The sequence below is a fragment of the Haliaeetus albicilla genome, chromosome 22 (genome assembly GCF_947461875.1).
Source record: "Haliaeetus albicilla chromosome 22, bHalAlb1.1, whole genome shotgun sequence".
Classification (NCBI taxonomy): domain Eukaryota; kingdom Metazoa; phylum Chordata; class Aves; order Accipitriformes; family Accipitridae; genus Haliaeetus; species Haliaeetus albicilla.
Genome location: NC_091504.1, coordinates 9,188,699 through 9,204,976, shown reverse-complemented (window position 1 = coordinate 9,204,976; position 16,278 = coordinate 9,188,699). Strand labels below are relative to the sequence as shown.

At 46.5% G+C, this 16,278-nt stretch overlaps 1 protein-coding gene across 1 annotated transcript in view; it reads left to right on the top strand.

Moving 5' to 3' along the window:
- VASN (vasorin) overlaps nt 1-16,278 on the top strand; it is a 347,445-nt gene that overhangs the window by 262,457 nt on the left and 68,710 nt on the right. The gene's annotated exons all lie outside the window — the stretch shown is intronic.

The following is a 16,278-nucleotide window of genomic DNA, read 5'->3' as shown; positions in this document are numbered from 1 at the left end:
TGATGTTCCCAAATGCTCGGTCCCACCAGCTTCTCCCCATCCCGCTCCCTCCCTGCGCCCCAGCCCCTGCTCTGCTGCTTGTCCGCTTGCTTTCGGCAGCGGCCTGGGCCCTGCTGTGCCTCCTGCTTCCCTAAATCCCATTTACTGTTTTCCAGGTGAGCCTTTCCCAGCTGGCTGCCTGCAAAGCACTCGACTCCAGCGGACCTTCCTTCAGCGGCGCTTCTTACCCAGCAGTGAGCCCCTTATCCTCTGAAGACGGGGCCATTCAGTAAAATTTACCCTTTTTTTTTTTTTTTTTTTTTAAATAGTAATAGCAAATATGTGGCCACACGGTTACTGGAACTGAAACCTGTATTTTTTTCCATTTCCTTTGTAAAGATATTACTTATTGTGCAGTAACCATGCCGTAAAATGTGGTTGTTTTATTATTATTTTGAAGAAATTTGTATTTCCTCACGTACTCAAATACCAAAATAATCTATAATAAAAAAGACCAATCAATAGTGATAATTGTTTTGGTTTTGCTATGACATAGCCATCTCTCGAATTCCAACTAATGTCTTGGCTGATCAATATTTTACAGCGAGTGCTGCTTACCAGGCTACTCTTACATAAACATTGTTAGGAAGAAAGAAATCCCTTAGCTGACAGAGCAGAATGGAAGGATGGCCTCCTGGGCTTGGCTATTAATTGATAAATTTACTAGGACTTCTTTGCAACCTTTTTATTGATTCACCTAAATGTACTTTAAGTTACCTTTTTACTTCATAAAGGATGATGAATTTATTTAATCTGCAGGATTAAATAAATACGACAACTTCCAAGGTTTCAAAGATATTGTAGAAGTTTGGTGGAAAAAAGGAAAAAAGTTTTTTACCTCAATGGCAAAGAATTTAAGGTAAAACACCTGTGTTTTTAACTTTGTTATGTAAACCTGTAAGATTTATGTTGTTGTAGAGACTGGGTGATTTGAACTTTGAGATGTAAGAGGTACTGAAATTCCAGCCTAAATTTTTTTAGCCTTGCATTGTGATAGTATTGGCTTATTGTTATTGCTTTTGATATCCTTACTCAACTGCCAGTCTGGGTCAGCCACATTTCCTTAACACCCCTCTGAAAAGGGTAGAAACTAAAAAGAGCTAAAATATGGAGGGGGAAACAAGAAATAATTTAAGCCCTCATAATTTCTAAGTAAATCAGGATGTCATTGAAAAGAACACCAGGGTACATTTTTCTCCAGTTGAAGATGCGAGCTTTCCCTCTGGTATCAACAAAGCCATGCTTTCATTCGGTTCCTTTTGCCCAGGGTGATTAAGAGTGCATAGGTGGTAAATAATTAAAATGTTGTTTGGCTAGAGCATAGTAAAAGTTGAGGCCCTTCAAACTGATATTTACTACTGAAACTTGCTTGGGTAGACTTTAATTAAATTTTCATCTAAAATGAAGATAGATACGGGATCATACCTTCATGCAAAATAAAACTGTTAGGCTGCGGTTTGTGTGCGTACAGCAGTAAGTGAGTGCGCAGAAGGAGGTGGTTCAGGTGCATGTATGCTGCACAGAGAGGGTTCACGTGCATGTATGCTGCACAGAGAGGGTTCACATGCGCGAGTGTGCTCACACAGTCAGAGGAGAGAGGCTGCTTATATGCATTTTTCTCTGCATGCACACGGAAGAGACTGACACTTTGGGCATGGACGTATGTGTGTGCAGGAGACAGAGGGCAAGCAGAAGCAAAGCTCAGACTGAGAAGCAAGAGAAGTGTGTGTTGTTCCCCCTGTGCTCAATAAAGTGGGACTTTGTATGCTCTTAGAATAAACAGAATCACATCAAAGATACTGGCCACATCACAAGTTTTAAATGAGTGACCCACATGATCCCAAACTTTGTCTGGCTACTAGTCAGAGCCTGCTTTTGATCTCCGCTAATGAAGCAGTCTCCTCTTTCCCAGCTTTTGTTCACTGGTTCGAAGGACAGTGAAGTGGGACCGAAGAAGGCATCTGACTTGTGAAAATCCTCCTTTGGTAAGCTTCAGATCATGATTTCAAGGTTGTTCAGAATCCTTGCTCCCCCGAGGAAGCTCCCACTAGTTTTGTTACTCGTAGACTCCCATCCTGCTTCTGCTCTTGATCTTTTGGGTGAAACAGTCACCCAACACTCACCAGCCCAGCCATTCCCCAGCTTCCTCTGTCATTATCAAGTTCCGTGGAAACATACACTGTGTGTGCAGTAGGGAGAACAGTTACCTTCTATTCACTTTTGTTAGCTCTGTCCTGGCTGGGAAGGACCTCGTGCTGCCTCCCAAAAGACTGAATTTTTTAAATCGAGTGTTATGTCATGGACAGTATTCTTTCACTTTGCTTTTATAGTGAAGATTTTTCTCTGTTGAATTCAAGAAGCAGATTAAATACATGTAAGCAGTAAACAACAATGATGCTTGTATTTATTTCAAGCCTGAGTAAAATTTGTCTTAGAGGGCAAGAAGTGGTTTGAATTTGTATCTGTTATTTCTTGCCCTGCACTCTGATTTGTTTTTATCCAGGAGGAGTTTAACCCCATGGAGTTTAACCCCATGGAATATAATACAGCCAGCGTGTCCTTCCAAGGCAGCATCTGTGTGGGTAATGTTTGTAGCATCCTTTAAGGAAGATGCTTCCTCTTGGTCACTTTCTTAGCAACAATAGTTAGCACATCTTGGTAGAGCTGGGAGCTACCACACAGTATTGACTTTGAGTCCCAGGTTCATTTTAGTGTCTGGTAGTTCTGGGTTGTGCTGTTTTCCTGCAGAGAACTCTGACTGCCCTTCCAAAGTACTCTGTGACTGGTTTCCTTTCTCAGAGACCGAGTTAGAGGAAATATTTTACAGAGCAATAGCTGAGCAAATGCGTATCCTACTTGCCCATTTCTTTTAACTTCATGCTGCTAAATATACATATTTAGTCTATAGAATTGAATTTACTTCCCTTCTCAGAGGCACAGCTTTGTCAGCTCTAATGATTAGCTTTTGTTTGATGTTCATAATATTGTGCTTCACCGCTTATCTGATGGAGCTGTGCGAAACTATTTAGGGGGGGTTCTGAAATGTGACAACCCACATGATGCTTTTTTAGACTTCACAAACCGCCTTCATGAGGCAGAAGAATATGACATGGGAACTGCTGGCTAGAACAACAGCGTATATTAATGCCAATATAATTGGTGTAGACGGGGAGGAGGAGTGCTATTTAGAAGTTTGTGGCTTTTATTGTATACTGTCAAAGGAAAACTTATAGCCTGAAAGAAAAGGCATCATGGATGCCATGGATGAGACTACTGATCCTGTCTGGCTCTGGAACAGCATAAATACTGGAGGAAATGTGTTAAAACCTGTTTTGTGTATCCACAGACAGAAAGGCTCAGGGGAGACAGGCCAGATGCTCCATTCCTACTTTCTTACCTTAATAAATAGCAGGATCTCACTTTCTGGCAAACTTCTGCATCTGCATCCTTGCTGATGTGTGCAGCATTCATTATGAGCTTTGTTTTGAATCCTGATAACCTCTAGATGAAAGAACTTATGTTATGGATTTTTAAAAAAAACCCCAGCTTTTCTGACTTCTGTTCACAAACTAACAGCTAAACATTAGAAAATATTTTGGAAGATTGTTACCCCTCCATGGTTTTTAAAATTGGAAAAGTATCACAATGCTTATTTCACTTTTTCATAAAAGAAGAGCACCAAGATTACCTTTGATATCTTTTCCATATGAAGCCACGGATGCTGGGTAAGTGGTGCATTCTTCTCACTTCCTTGGGGTAGCCAGGTTGGTTTTGTGTTCTGTATTTTCACCCTTCCGAAGTTGCAGCTGAAATTATTCATATTACTGACACGATTTCATATCCCAGATGAGATGCACAGATAAAATAAGTGAGTAAGCAGTAGAAGATCTTTTTATGTGACTGGGACCTCAAGAGGGAGGATAAAACCTGGCCCAGCTGAGTGGGAATCACTGGCTCCTATAGGACTAGGATTTTTCTTGCAGGCTTTATGGTTGTCTCATTCGAGTGGTCTTCTACACTGAAAGCAATGCAGACTATACCACTTACTTGGCAAAATGTGTGCCACCAGGAGGTGGTTTCACTCAAACATACATTTCTGTAAGATGAAGACAAACTTAAAATTTATTGCTTATTCCATTCATAACCAAAAGTTCTCCTGGCTTGCCAAGCTGCTGAATCAGCTCGGGTACCTCACCCTTGAGTCAGCAAAGCCTGAAATAGAAACTTGCTCTGTTTCCGAAGAAAGGAAGTACCACTGTTGTCTGCAAATACAGCCACATCTAACGTGCTTTCATAACTATGAACACTTGGTGGAGAAACTTGCATGACACTCTGCTTCTTAATTAAAAAAAAAAAAAAAAAAAAAGTGGGGGTGAAAAAAGGCTGTTAAGCTTGCTATGAATGGGGCTGTCTGGGCATGGAAGAACCAAGGAATAAACAGCACAGCAAGAGAAGGGCTTTACCAGTGGCAGTCACTGATGTCACCTAGACTAGCCCAGCATCAAGTTCCCACTCCATCTACTTGCAGCTTCTCAGGACATTCAAATTAGGGAGACAAGGCTATTAGGCTACAACCAGGCTAAAGCAAAGTCTTAAGCCATTAAGAACTGATGGCAAGAAGACAGGATAGAAGCTATAAAACACTGACTGGAGATCAGCTACAGCGGTGCTCATCCAGGATTCCCAAAGCAGAGTTGAATCACTCTCGCTGCCATGCTGCGACTCCACTTTATAGCCCAGCATAAAATAGCAAAAAACAGTGAAAATGACCAACAGTTGCAGTCAAATAGTGGGAAGTGACACTGTAAAGTCATCAGCAGGACTTTTGTGAGTAGGTGGAAGGCAGTGAAAAGGCATGTAAAAATAGTCCCTATGTGATATAAATTAGGGAGGAGTTTCTGTGGTTCCAAGTCAGGCCAAGAAGGAGAAAAATAATCATAGTGTTAACTTGCCCGTTCTCCCCTTCTCAAGTTGTTCAGTTTTTTATCTTGCAGATGTAGCATCAGTAATTTTTAGCATTGTACAAAAGGACGCCCATTAAAAATAAAGTTTCAGGGGGCTGCCAAGCAGATGCTTGTTGTGTGCCACCTTCCCATGAGTGGTCCTTCATGTGTGGTGCAGGACAGTCTCATGTTCTTCCTGCTCCAAGCAAATGACTGCTGCTGGCGCTTCGATGAGAAGTCTTCTGAACTGGCTTTACCTTCCATAAAGAGCAGGCCATTCTGACGGGCAAAACCAGTAACGCCTTTCAAACCCTGAGCAGATGAGATGTGCAGCTATTACTGGCCTGGGAGGAAAAAAACCCTTTGCCTTAGAGAAAGTCCAGATGTATTTTACATCCTCTGGAAACTTTTCCTCCATCTCCTCTGAAGGAAGGGCTGGATGCCCACATGCTGTTCTTCTGTGCTGCAACGTGACCTGCTCCCCTCTAGCTGTGAAGATCTTGTACATGCTCCTTTACCTGTGTAACATCATACTTATATGATCTTGCAAAATAAGGTTTTGAAGCCAACAGTATAGAGAAACAGAAAATTTTTCTATTCTCACAGCTCAGTTATTTAGACATCCTGTCTTCATAGCACAGTTTCTGTGGGAAGATCCTGATGGATAGGGGAGTTCTCTTTTATGGGAGCAGCAAAAGAACCCTCAGAATGAAATTATTCTAAACTAGTCTAACTATTCAGAGCTAAACTAGCCTAATCTATTCATATAACCTTGCAGGCAAGTTTCCTCCTAGGGTGACACTTCATACGGGATTTTCCTGCAGTACTATGGAGGAAACGATAGAGAGTTGGAAAAATTGTCATTTCTGCAATGGGTATGAATGTTGCAACACACAATTTTACCATTTTCTGATTTTTGCAACACTGCAGTTGCAAATTGCAACACATTTTATATTTAGTGTTTTGGATTATTCAACCAAAAAGAGGTGGGGATGAGACTTTACCAGCACAATTACAGGCTTATGCAATCATCTGGTGCACATGCTGCAGGTTTGGAAGAAAGACCTGCTGCAAATCCACAGAAAACCCTAGCCGGGGGACTGTAAGTGCTGCAGGGAATTACACGATGTGAAACTTAGTGAAACATTTGCTATGTGTGCACCAAGCGCTTTTTAAATTTGGGTTTCTGGGGAGAAGAGAATTGCTGTGGCATTTCTGTGACTTGATCCCTTGTCTCTCTTGATCTGCGACAGAAAGGTGACCCCGAGTGCTGCTGAGCTGGGAACGGAGATGGGGACAGCCATCGCCGCCTGAGCTGAGCATTCGCTTGGAGAGTAACAGAGCGTTCCCAACCACATCCCGGAATAGATTCACTTTCTCATCCCCTGGCTCAGGCTGTCACAATGTATTTTAACTACAAATCTGTTATTCTGTGCTGTGGGTGCCAGAATAATTTTAAAAAATAACCCAACTCAGTAATACTGGCTTTTTGGTGATTTTCTTTTTTTTTTTTTCTTTTCCTCAGAAAGGGTAGAAAAGAGCATTCTTCTTGGCTATACCTGGGATTTCACCTGCATGGCTGCAACTCCCATGCTGTCTAGGAATATAGATGACCTCCACTACTCCCAACTGGAGCAGATATATCAGAGCAGTTCAGCAATGATGTGGCAAGTGTGAAGTGGAAGGCATTGAAAAAGTATTATATCGATTTTTAGTTTGTATTTAAGAGGGTTTCTACACACTTGTGTTCTATAAGCCCAGAAAGAGTATGCTTCTGACTGCAAACACAGGAACCAGTCATTATTTCAATTTATTGCTGTGGTGATAGGATTAAGCCTTTGATTAGAGAAGAACAAATTATACAGAGTAATTTGACCCCTGGTATGTTAGTGTGGTGACTGCAATTGGGGTGGCCCAACGCAGTCCACTGATTCTACTGCTAGGTGATATATTTAGCTTTTGTGTTGATTAAAAACTGATTTAATTCTAAACTGGTCGCTGCTGCACTTCACACTTTATAACTTAAAGGTTTTATTTACACTGCACAAAGAAAAGGCTACAGTAAAAGATTATTGCTGGGGCTTCAGAATCAAGTACTTAAAAATTACAAAAGGCAACATTAATTTTAGCATTTTGACATTCTTAAATAATATCCATGGAGTGCTTGATGCTAGCTGAGTATTCAGGACTTTTGCTGGGCTATTGATGGTCCGTGAGTGCAAAATAGCAGCAAACAGCTTCCAAACAATCATGTTTAAAGCTGAGCATGAATGCATGTTTCTGCCACGCACCCAGTTCTGTTTCCAGGGAACAAGATGGGAAGAAAATGTTGCTGAAAACACTAATACATAACACTTTGGCAGAGATGGTTATCACATCTCCTAGTCATTTTTACCTATGTTGCTGCCCTGACAACTGTGGTATATTATGGAAATAAAATGTGAAGTCACTCAGGTCTGAGTTCTGCTCTTTGTGGAGTAGACAAATACATTCGGTACCTTTTGATTGAGGTAAGAGAAAGTGCACGCTTCTGCAGTGAAGGACAAATACCAGCCCCGGGGTACTGAAAACACAGCAAATATTTGTTAAAAAGGTGAGTTAGGGGCAAAACAAAGTGGCATATAGCATGCAATGAAAGGTTGTCGCGGGAGAAATCCAATTCAATCCAGCAATTATTGGCTAGATGCAATCAAGATTTAGGAATGGGGCTCTAATCCTTTTATAAACCAGGAACCTGCTTGAATTGGGTAATGGGAGTTCTGACAGTCACACTCGATAAGCAAAAATCAACTAACCCTCGTGCTTCGTGGCACGCACTAAACTCTTAATGACAGTCAGGAAAAAACATAACCCATCACTGGATTTTTGGTAATTTCCCACCAAAGGTTTCCTCCAGGCTGCAGCTTTCGGAGGCTTTGCATGATTTGTACCTGAGAGAACTGCTCAGATTTTGTGTTTTGATAGATTTAGACAGCCGAGTTATTTACTGAAGGATACCTCTGAAAGGGAATTTGGTGTAGACTGAGTTGGCTGCTGTGCTACTATGTGTGACCCCATCTTGTCACTGTACGCCTGAAACTGTCCCACATATTGTCTGTCAATTTGGTAAATTATTTCCTAGAACACTTAGAAAACAAAACAAGGAGCTGAAACTGCCTCTCAGTATTTCTTCAGTCCAAACAAACAACAAGCAGGTTGTGTGTTCTACGTGTCTAGCCAAAACATCTCAGTTATTAATTTTAAACTCCTGGGTGCCTGGAGAACCCGATCCTGAATAAGCTACAAAGCTGAAGCATGGCTGAAAATATATAAAAAAAAATATTCCACCATCTTCAGCTAATGTTTCTGCAAGGTAGCAAGAACAACCTCCCCTCTCCCCTGTAATGACAGGGCATGCCGCACAGCAGCAGATGTACCATTGCACTGGTGTGTGGCAAACATGCGGTGCTCACCGCCTGTGCTCGCGCTTCCCTCGAGGGCTCAGTGTCTCAAACCCAGACAGCCTGGTCCTCTGCAAGGACTGCCAAAGGACGTTACACGCTCCTGCGAATCCCTGCAGTGGTTTCGGGAGGCAAAGACAAGTGGCCGTAGAGAGAGAAAAGGCTCTGGCCATAAACCGGGAAAGTGGGGGCTGAGAAGCAAATTTGTTGTGCTAAGTAAGTGGCTTTTTCCCATCTGCTCATTTCTCCTCTTTTACTGTTCTCATTTCAGTTCCTTCCTCAGCTTTGGCTCTGTGGAACAGCAGGGGAAATATTCTGTTCCCCTTTCATGGTCGTAATGCATATTTATTAAATCCCATTTTATTATAACCCAAGTAATGCTTGCCATGTTTTATTTTTCATCTGGACCATTTAAGCTCTTAATGAAGGATTTGCCCTTAATCTGGATCTCTTGCTTCCTTTTCTTGTTGTGTTCGGTTCAAACTCAAGGCACATGCCATATTCCTTTAGAGGCAGTTTGTCTTGACTGGAGGTGTGTCGATTTTTAACCAGGTTTTCATCCTGCCCTGTCGTACCTTCACAGCCTGGCTGCTTAGACTGGGAGGCACCGAGTTCATCACTTTGCTACAGCCTCAAACTTCTTCTTACAAGCCAGAAATGCGGGCAGGGCTCTCGGAGAGGTTATCATCTTCCTAACCTCAGCCAGGATGCAAACCAGCCCGCAACCCACCTGCTTCCCCTAAACAAGCAGCGTGCTTCATTAACCACAGAAACTTCAGCAACGCCCAGTCACTGCCTTGATTTTCCCAGTGAAGCAAGGCATGGCAGCAGTGATTTAGCACTGTTCATGGGTGGATGTCTCTGTCTTCGAGAGAACAGAGCTAAAGCCGGGAGCCCACCACTTCTGTGCCGCTCAGCATTCTAGAAGAGGATGAACGTATAGAGTTTTGGGGCTGAGGTCTTATTTAAATTATATATTAGGCTGAAAAATTAACACCCCGTTTATAGTAATAAAGGATGCTCCCAGTGCCTACAGATACTGCTTTACTTAGCAAAAGCAGCCAAATCTACCGACTGTGGTGTTGGAGGACTTTATATATAGCAAATAGTAACTGTCTTTAATTAGCTTTATTTACACAATAGATGTCAATGTTGAACTCTCTAAATTAAAAGGGCAGAATGTCCTTATTGGGAAATGTGATTTTTGAAGCCTAACAACTTAAAAACAGCAGGAGAGTTTTTGCTCAGACTGCCTGGGGAGAAAAATCACCTTTGGCTCAACAAAACAGGAAGAATTTCAAGCCTACAGCAGAAGTTTTTTAAGAAACTAATGAAAATGGAGGATTATAGTTTAAACTGTTTTGCAATCACTGGCCTGAATCCTACAGACACTTTTTACATGCACTTAACTTTATATACGTGGTTAGTTTTGCTGACCTGCATGGGATTATTTACACATGTAGATATAAGTACATGCCTGAATGTTTACAGAGTGGAATTTAAACTGTAGCATTTGTTGCTGAAAAAATGACATTATGTCAAGATCTCCATAATTGGCTCATTGAGATTCTTTATGTTAGGAAAAAAAAAGCTGAGAAATTCAGGAATTAGGGTTCCTGAGGCAGTCTCAGATCTGCTCCCTCATGTGAATAGCATCTTTTGTTGTGCTGGATCGCAGCATTGGGCCACAAAACTTATTTAGCAGCTATTTAAAAAAACCCCCACCTTTATATAGTTTGAATCTACTGCTCATAGGAGAACATTGTCTGCATTTCTTTCTACTCTTTAATGTATATCAAAGCCAAAAAAGTAACTGAGACTGAAAGGTTTCCCCTCATCAATGGGAAGCAAGTAATTGAAAAAAAATGGTTTTTTAATAATTTTTCTAAAATTTATTTTATTTTTTAAATATTTTTTTTTATATTATGGGAGTACATTCTACCTGCCATGAAGTGACTTGTTGAAACCCCCTGAAACAGGAATAAATCACCTCTGCAAACTGTAGTTCTGCCGTTTATCAGCTTGGTTCTGTGCAGAAGCCAAACTGCCATTAAGCTGACTCACATTTTGGCATTTTGTGTTTATATACAAGATGACGATGTTTGCAAGCAATGGGGAAAAAAAAAGTCGTTCATCAGGACTGCGGTCCTGGCAAAAGTCTTTTCCTTCTCTGCCACAGCGGCAGAGCCCGGGGATGTGGCCGGAGCCCTGGTCCAGTGCGGGGACCATTGCCAACGCTCTTTCCCATCCAGTGCCAGGTGAAGCCAGGGCATTCCCGCAATCCCCCATTCCCATTTTGTCCCAGACCCGTTGCTGGGCCATCACCACCTGCTGTGTCGCCAGCCTGTCAGGCTCTGCCATTGCCAGAGTCCCAGATCTACCCGAATTTAGGCACACCTGGTGCTCCCCCATCCCTCCTCGTCCATCCCTCCCCTGTGCGAATCTACCAGCGTCCTTCATGGCTCTGAAAAGCCAGCTTCGGCTCTCAGGACACTTTTTGCACAATCTTTATTACAGTAGGTCCAAAATATTTAACATCGTATTCCTGGCACTGGTGTCTTACTTGCCGCAGGGTTTGTTTTCCCTCGCTGCCCGTCTTTATCTCCAAATCCATCACCCTAAGTCTTATCCTGTTTTTTTTTGCCTTTCCCCAGGCAATGTCAGGGCTTTAAGGACCTGCTGTGGAAGGGACCGGGACGCTGGCCACACTGTTTCTAACCTGCCATGGCATGGCATACCTGGCTCTATGTTGCTGCTGCCCCGACCTGTGTCTCCTGGCATTCCCTAGGTTTTAACTGTGGCTTCTGGCTGTGTTGCAGTCCTGCCAGTCACTGGGGAGAGGTGGAGGAGGGTCCCCCTTCGGCCCCCACTGGCGTGGCTCCTCTCGGTGTCCTCTGGCGAAGGCTGACCCATCACCACCGGCCCCGCACCCTGCCCTGTGGCATCCTGCCTTGTCCTTCGCCAGGGAGAACCGCAGTCAGAATAAACCAGGGGAGAACCCTGTCCTGGGATGCAATAAACTCCCCCCGTGTTCTGCTTTGTCCCATGATCGCGCTTGTCAGTACGGCTCTGCCACAGACCTTGGGGCTGCACTGGGCCGTGTGGGGTTGATAGCCGCGGCTGGCTCTTTAGGAGTGTTTGGCTGAGGCCAGTCACCATTAACTTAAGCAGGAGCAGGTCTCAACTGCTGAAAATCCCATCCACATCTGCTGCAAGGTGGGAACAAGTTGTTAAATGCTTTATATCGGGACAGTAGCAACCCTTCATCAAGCAGAAAGCACCAGGCGTTCAGATTTCTGCCAATGGAGAGGAGGGGGGCTCTGCAAGCACCCCCAGAGTTTCTAAACGCTTCTTCACATTTTCTAAAACTCTTCAGTTTTCTGCCTGAATGTGACAAAAAGATTTGTTGAAGCAGGTTGGAATGTTTTGTCTGGGGGTGCCGGCAAGCATGGTGTGCTGCGGCACCGCCCATTCCCAGTGTCCCTGGGGGATTCGAGGTCTGGTGGCACCTCCTGGCTGTGCTGTGCTCCTCCGGCTGATGGAGACGATGGGGCCAAGCCGGAGGGACCGCCTGGCTTCACAGTGCCAGCAGGGACCTGGGCACCTCTCCTGCATGTGCCCAAGTCCCAACATCTCTCATCACAGCATGAGCAGGTACCGAGAGCACCCCGCACCTGGCAGCCTGGTGGGTTGAGGAGCCTCTCTGTGCTCTGCTAATGATTTTACTGGGGTGCACCGTGCTCATGTACCTGGCTTTGCTGACAAATCCCCTCCCTGGCAGAGCTTTAGCATTTCGCTTCGACTAGCTACAGCTTGCACCCTGCCCAAGTGCTGGCTGCAAATGAGCAAAAGAGTGAAAAGAGCATCAGGGACCAACTAGGTGAGCAAGAAACCAGAGCCCAGCCTTGAGTTTGGCCTGGGGCTGGGGCTGCAGCTGCAGCAGGCACGAAGTTTCCATGGGTTGCAGTGGGTCAGAGGCAGCTGGGGCTCCTTTCCTCCCTGCTTGAGCCCCGGCCATCAGGAGCTGCAGGCAAGATTAAGGAGAAAAAGCAAAGTACAGGTCGTGGGAAGAGGGAAAACAGAAGCAGCTCAGTCAGCCGAAGAGGAAACGGTGGGACACAGATGTCCGTGGAAAGCTGAAGCCACTTACAAAGGATGTGTTTATTCGTATTTCCTTCCACTATGGCTTAATTGCAATGGTTTTTAATGACAGGTAGGACAGGAGCTGGGCTTCTGCCTAAACACTTCTCCATCCTCCATAAAAGTGCTGAATTTAATATTAACAACAATTAATCACAGCTACAGGGAAGCACCCGGCAGCATTCCCCGTCCCCAGGAGCCCTCGGTTCCTATGCTCAACCCCATTAATTCCCATCTCCAGGCAAACAGCACCGGAGAGTTGCCGGGAAGCAAGGGACTTCCCTGTCCTGCTGAATTTAGATTCAGAGTTGAAGCGGTAGTTGTGCCGGCACCCCTGTCTCATCCTGTCCTGTCCCCTCTGACAGCTTTTGCTGTGAATATGGGGTAGTTTCGGACACCCCTTGTCTCTCTCATGGGTAGGAAATAGCTGCTTGCCATCAGCTCACCCACCTGTGTTTCATTTTCAATCCCTGTGTCCCAAAAGGCCACTGGGATAATTCCAGGTCACAGCAGGCTGGCTGAGCTAGGTCAGATCGCAGGTTTGCTGGGACACTGCTGTATTTTTCCTGTTGTTGCTACCACGACTCCCTCTCTCATTAGTAGCACTAATTGCTCATTGCATGTTTTGCATATGTATATTGGTACTTTGGAACAGCTCATTTTTGCATCCTGTAATTAAATGACCACTAATGAACACGTTAGAAAAGCAGCAGCCAACCTGTGCAGGAGTGCTGGGCATATATAGAATAATTGCATGGGAATTCACCATAACATAGCACTGAACTGCCTCCCGTGCTGCACAGGCTCTTGGCCGCGAGAAAGCAGCATGCGAGTACCCTGCAACCCCTCCGGCCTCTCCTCTGCTTCAAGGGACACCCCCAGGTCCTGGCCCACCACCCACCTCCCTCCTACCTCTTCCATTTCCATCCTCTCATCCTACCTCTTCCTTTCCATCCCCCCATTTTGCAGGGGTTATGTTTGCTGGACACCCCACAGAGTGAAAATAACCTTCCCAGGGCTCCGGGCTGCCCTGGCTCCTCTACCTCTTGCCCTGAATGTCACCCAGGCATGCTAAATTAAACAGTGACCTGTTGGGACCAATATCCAGGCTTTTCCCATCTCTCTCAAGTGGCCGATATTTTGGGGCATCACTGGTCCCCAGGCCGAGGCTCTTCCCAAGGCAGGCATCTCCAGCGGTGGGGCTTGCTCCCCATCCTTCGCCCTGTCTCCACCGGGAAGAGCCGATGTCATGTGCAAACCCCTTTGCAGCCTGCAAATGGGCTATCCTCCTCCCATGGGTATCAACCAAGGGAAGTGTCCCCAAAGCACCTGCACACTCTTCAGGACGTAGCTTTACTTGCACTCCTGATTCAGTGTCCTGCACATGTGTCTTGGACAAAATGTATTGATTTTGGGGCTCTCCACAGACATAAACTGGCTGTAGTGCTCTGGCTTGAGGCGGGGGGTTGTTTGGCTGACGTGACCTGAAGCCACATGCTGCACATCAATGCTTAATGTTAAAACTCTTCCGACTCCAAGCAGCAAAGTGGTGATGAAATCTGAGCCCAGCCCTGAAGGCTCGGGATGGTGTGAGCCAGGGTGCCCTCTGGGCTCCAGAAAGCTTCAAAGTCCCCAAAAAGGAGGGACTTGCATGGAAGGGGGGGGTTTGTTTGCTCTGGGGTCCATGAACAGCGGCTTGAGCCGGTCAGGTAAGCTGCCGCCAGCAGGGTGTGTGCAGCAGGGAAGGCAGCAGCCTCAGCTCTGTGGTGGACAGCCGGGTGGGCAGATTTTGGGGCCACCTGGGAAGGGACCAAGTGGCTTCATAAATATGCCACGTCTGCTGGGGTCTTGCAATTGCAGCATGGGGCGTTTCAGGGGCAAGGTGTGGTGGGGTTTTGGCCCCAGCGTTGGGTGCATGGGGACAGCAAGGGACAGGCTGGGTGGAGATGGTGGCACAGGGAGACCTCCACTGTGCTGCAAGTGGAATAGCGGGGCTCCCCGCTGGCTCCCAGCAGACCTTTCCAAAGATTTTACATCCTTTTCTGATGAAACGGGCAATGAATCCCCACGTTCCCCATGCGTGGTTGCTGCTACCAAAAGGCATGTGTTCGGCACAGTTCCGGCTGCAGAGGTGCGGAGTTTGGCTCATCACCATGAGAAGCTCTGTCCTCAAGCTCACAGCAAGAAAAACTAATCTGCTCAGGCACCCCCTCCTCGTCTCTCCCTGCAATATGCAATGCGATGCCTATAAAAACCCAGAAATTGAATCGACATTGCAAACAAGCCACTGGGATATGGGATATTCTCATCCCTGAAATGCAGAGATGCTGCCAAGGGGTTGAGGTTGTGGAGGGCAACCAAAGGGGATGGTGGAGGGCAACCAAAGGGGACCGTAAACCCCTTGGCTTGTATTTGAATATTGACTATGCCACTGCTGGGCTTTGGGAGACCTTTGGGAAACCTGCTTGAGGATCCCCTTGGTGGGAGCACCCTGGGGCGCAGGCAGGATCCGGCTGCTGCCGGGCTCTCGGCAGCACCGGCAGCTCTTCCCCAGTGATGTCTCTAAGATAAATGTTTGTCTTTTTCGTCCAAGAGATACAGCAGAGCCGCTGCCAGCACCACGTCTCAGTGGAATCAGTTTTCGTTCTGCCAGGAGCGTTACCGGCTCATGATTCACATCTTTACAGCAGCTTTGGAAGGAAAATGTGCTCCTTGCCAGGCAGACCTTCACGCACTTTGAGATGCCACAGTTTTTCCAGACTTTCCAAAGGAAGCCACGGCCAAGTGAGACATTCCTTCTCCTCTTCCAGCTTTCTTGGAACAACCTTCTTTGATTAGCGAGCGAGACAGATAGTTGGAAAGACAGACAGACAGACAGGCCAGGCAGTAGGGTTATAATAAGCAGTTTGCGTGAGCCCGAGCCTCCGACGGGATGGTGCCTCCATCCACCTCTCACTGGGTGGCTGGTGAGAGCCCCTGCTGTTTGCAGTGGTCCCCAACCCCGTGCCCTCCTCCACAATCTTGACCCCAACCTTCTGCCATGGTCCCCAGTCCCCTTCCCTCCACTGTGGACCCAGAGCCGGGTGGTGCACAGGCTCTGGTTTGCAGCACGGCTCCTGCCTGGCTGCGGGTGCCTTTGCCACCAGAGAGAGGACAGAGGCCGCATCCAGCATCTGCAGGGCTCAGCCAGGACAACCCTGTGGGGCTCTCCCCAAGGTGGCAGCCAGGTCAGGCTGGATGCGAGCATGATGCTGGCGGGAGGAGAAGCAGCCGCCGTGCAGAACATCCCTGTGTGCAGCCAGCCCACCCTGCCGCCAAGGCGGGCGAGCCATGCACGGTGTTGCCGGCGAGGCTGAGTCACGGGGCAGCGTGCCTGCTCCGGCGTGCGTGGGCCCACGGCCGTGACTCAGCCCCGTGGCTGCCAGCGCTTGCTGCCGGGCCCACAGCTCCTTCTTCTCCCCGGAGCTTTGTGCTGGAGCCCCCACGTATGAATCGGAGCCGGCTTTGTGCCGGGCCCAGGGGGACCGTGGTCCCCGCGTGGAGGGGAGGGATGGCTTTTCTCTCAGAGCGCTCAGCATGGCAGAGGCCTCTGTGGGGGGAAGAGGAGGAGGGGGACCACACACAAAGGGGGTTTAAAGAGTATCTCCTGGTGCGGGTGAAAGCAAGGATCTGTCCCACCAGGGAAGATTGCCCTGCCCTGAAGCACAAAGCAAAGG